We start from the raw sequence: 4219 nt of genomic DNA on the forward strand, positions 1-4219 counted from the left end.
AATCGTGATCAAATTAAGGCCTAGAAAAACTAAAATCGAATTGAAAATGTAAACAAATCACTTTTAAAATCTTTGAACAACTAATGGACAAGCTAGTAGTTGGAATTAGACAGCATAAAGATCTTTTGAGGGTTTTTCTTGTATTATGATAGGGCAGACAAATAGGGCAACCTTTCTTGTATTATAATAGGGCACAAACAGAAGGGAAACCTTCCTTGTATTATGACAGGGCACACAAACAGAAGGGCAACCTTTCTTGTATTATGATAGGGCACAGAAACAGAAGGGCAACCTTTGATCGTAAAAACAGATCAAAGGTTAACTCCTTTCTTCTGAATGAAGTCTATCAAGCTACGGACATGGGGGAGGTTAGCGAGTTCTTCGAGCACAGGGTAGCGGTGGATACAATCATTCCAAGGGCTGACTTCTAAGATAGGGTTATCAAGAGTCTTCAATACTCTCCACACTGCAGAGTTGCACTTGAAGCCGGAGCCCAACCCAATTTGCCACACCTTATCACCTTTCTGAAGCCTCTTCTTAGCCTCACAATAAGCCAATATATACCATACCCCTGAAGATGAAGTGTTGCCAAACCTGTGTAGAGACATCAGAGAAGGCTCTATATCATATGCACTCAAACTCAGGCTCTTGCCCACCCCTTCTATCACTGCCTTTCCACCTGGGTGAATGCAAAAGTGATCAAACGCCAGCTTGAAATTGGGCACATATGGCTTCACATCCTTCCTCTTAAACATCCTACCCTTCATCTTATTCAAACCAGCCTTCCATAGCTCACCCACAGGCAGCACTTTTGGACCCAATTTCCTTATATTGTTTCTAAGAGCATTGCTAGCGGCCTTGATCAGTTGAGTACTCAATTGAACTCCAAGCAGACCATCTTCATCTTCTTTAAGAAGAACAACATTGTGGGCTTCATCTTGTTTTGCAGTATTCACTCTCACCAGATGCAGGAGCTCGAGCTTGGCTCTGCTCTTATCTTTCCTTCTGTTAGAGAGCAGCAAGGCACTGCCAGCAGCCCGAAACAAGCAGTTGGTGACCATCATGGACTTCTCCTTACCATCATAGAGACCATGGAGCGCTTCTGTGCTGGCTATTAACGCATATCGAGCATTTCTATGAGACCTGAGCAAATCCTTAACCAAATCAACAGAGATAAGGCCAGCGCTGCAGCCCATGCCACCAAGATGAAAGGTCTTCACATCGACTCTCATCTTGAAGTAGTTGACTAGTACTGAGGTTAAGGAAGGGGTAGGGTTAAACACGCCACTGTTAACAACAACAATATCAATCTCCTGAGGCATGACAGCAGTTTTCTTAAGCAATGCATCCACAGCTCCAACAACAAGGACGTGTGTGTGATCGCGTAAGTCTCGCATTCGCACGTGCCGGCCCCTCTCTAGACAGCCGGCCCTTGGCACGTATGACTCCTCCCCTATGCCAGACCTCAAAAAAATCTTGGTTTGGAAAATCAAGTCCTGGTCTGCAAAGCTGCCCATCCCCTGCAAGAAATACTGCAGCACCTCCAAGCTGGTCTTGCTGTCATCGTCGTATTTCGCGCAGGTGTAGTCAATCAGGTACACAGAGGGCTTCCTCACCAAGCAGAGGTATAGCGTCAGAGAGAGCAGCATAGCAAGAAGCAGGGTTAGGGTTCCTAAGCTCCACTCGACTGCATGGTAAAGCTGCTGATCAATGTACTGCAGCGCTTCGTATAAACAGGGTAAGGGGAGGATTTCGTGAGGTGACATGGCTATGCAATGTGTGTGTGTGTGTATGTAAGAGAGAGAGAGAGAGAGAGAGAGAGAGAGAGAGAGAGGGGGGGAGGGGTTACTTAGGCCTAAAGCAGCTGATCATTGGAGCTAAGAAGAAAGTATATGTACTCTACTGAGGAGGAATGACCAGCTGAAGAGCCTAGTAATGTCAGCATGATTGAACAATGGATGTGGCAGGGAGTGCAGAGCTTGTAAGTGATACTGATCAGAAACCCGGCTATGAAGCATCGAGTGGCTGTGGAGGAAGTGATCAACGTACATATATATACATATATTTGATCATTGGGTGCAGTGGGGTCATCGAATCCTCATTGCATTTGTCGTATGAACCCTGGCACTTTTTCGGTCGCCAAGACTCAAATACTATAGGTAACCACAATAGTAGCTCACTAACCACAATAGTAGCTCAGTTGGTAGAAGAGGACGAGTGTTATCCCACGGTAGAAGAGGACTAGTGTTATCCCACGGTAGTATGCTCCACACTAGTACTCTCATCTTCCACCAAAGTTGTTGAGCCACCCAAAAGTGTGTAATTAAGAGCATGGCTATACTCACACTAAAATTGGTGACAAGTGAACAGGACATGCAAGTGAACAGGACATGATGTTAAAAATCCTCAAAGTTCAAATAGGAGATAACATTGCCACCAAAACGTAAATGACATGCACAATAAGATCAACCAAACCATTCAAAGGGCTACATAAAATGTACACCAATTAAAGGCTTTTGTTTTTAATGACTATGACATCAATCTACTCATCAAGTGAAAGCAGAACTTCGTGCTCATGCTTTTGACTATTCTATTAGCACTCTAGAATATGGACATGGCAAACACTTGTGACTTTAATCATTTGATTTTTGAGGCTTAGCTACATGTAATACTCCTTTTCAAACATTTCCACATTGGATTTTCAAGTGATAAAAGCAAGATAGATTAGAACCCTATCTCTACCTATAAATACCTAACACTTTGTCCTCAACAATTTAAAGGGTTCATAGGTACTTGATAAACAAATCTAACCAACTATTTTAAATTTCAATCTATAGACACCTTGTGATTATTTAGGTTGCTCACTAGTCCCTATGAATATGATGTGGCATTCATGAGAATAAGAAAACAAACTTCTATGATTTTTGTTACCATGAGCTTAGTATGACAAAAACAAGCTCTCCACTTCTATGTTAGTATCGTATGTAAAAATTCCCATGAAGTTTCTCTAATGACAAAAGCAATATCAAATGTTCATTATTTTGGCTTAAACCGTTTTCCCCACAATGCTTAAATAAACTCTTAATTAGATACAGGGCTCAAAACTTCTAATATGAATTGATTTTAGAGTTGTACAAATGAGGGTGTGTGAATTCCTTAGAAACATAAATATACCTTCTCCATTTGTTTAAGTCTCGTTTAAGTATAACCTCTTCTCAATGTATCATGCATTAGGGCACGCGATTTTTAGCGAGCTTAGAGTCACGAGCTTTGTAAAATTTTAACAAGCTTTTCTTGCACCTAGGATTACATATTATTACTGGATATAGATAGATTACACATTATTATTGGACATAGATAGATTACACAAAATTATTGGATACAGATAAATTGAAAGATTTCTTACTTTAATCAAGAAAGTAAATTACCAAGATTATTTATTAAAAATCCATATAGATATATATTTATCATTAGGACCAAACATGAAAATTTTTGGCCTTATTAGAAAGTGATTAAGACGTTAATTTAGTAGAGGTTTTAGAGGTCAAATGTCTCCAAATACGACGATTAAGACTAGATTCATGGCTAATTTTTGTCTTTAAAGCATATCGTTGAGTATATCTCAAAAGTCACTTTTCCTTGTTTTTCGTGCCATAACTCCCTTGTAATTTGAATATTTTGAATCACTCATTGACATCTACGGATTTCCCTACAACATCTATGGATTTTCCTCCAAACCATTTTTTGGGCTTTTCCTGCTCATAACCATTTTTTAGCCCTATTCCAATCTCTTATAGCAGCTAATGGCACAATTTTTTCCAATCTTTTAAGAACCTGCAAGTTTTGTTAACAACCTATTTTAATCTTTGAAAACTTCCATTTAGATCTTTTGGAAATTTAGCTTGGGATATTTCTTATTCAAATAGTCCCTCTCCCAAAGAAAGGTTCATATGAATATTAAGCTCAATCTTGAATATGCAACCTGGCATAGGGCCACTGGCATAGAGAAATTCATGTCTTTGAAAGATGTAAATGAAGCAAACCAACTTCCAAACCCCATCTTCTTTTATGTTATGAAATATTGAAGAAGTAATAGTGCGAGTAGGGAGGTGAGAAGAATCCATTAAAGCTTGAAGAGCAAAAGAAAAACAGCAAAAATAGTGTTTGAGAGAAATGGAGGGTATTTTAATGTGAGAGGAATTCAAATTGCCAAAAAGGG

General features: G+C 39.7%; 1 pseudogene across 1 annotated transcript; it reads right to left on the minus strand.

The window, feature by feature from the left end:
* Positions 1-200: 200 nt before the first annotated feature.
* On the minus strand, positions 201-2071 carry LOC147610489 (3-ketoacyl-CoA synthase 13 pseudogene; annotated as a pseudogene). The gene has a single exon (XR_015264007.1). The product of XR_015264007.1 is annotated as a 3-ketoacyl-CoA synthase 13 pseudogene (transcript).
* Between the last annotated feature and the right edge of the window lie 2148 nt (positions 2072-4219).

Source organism: Cibotium barometz, chromosome 49 (assembly GCF_041138505.1).
Source record: "Cibotium barometz isolate CiBa-2024 chromosome 49, ASM4113850v1, whole genome shotgun sequence".
NCBI classification, from domain to species: domain Eukaryota; kingdom Viridiplantae; phylum Streptophyta; class Polypodiopsida; order Cyatheales; family Cibotiaceae; genus Cibotium; species Cibotium barometz.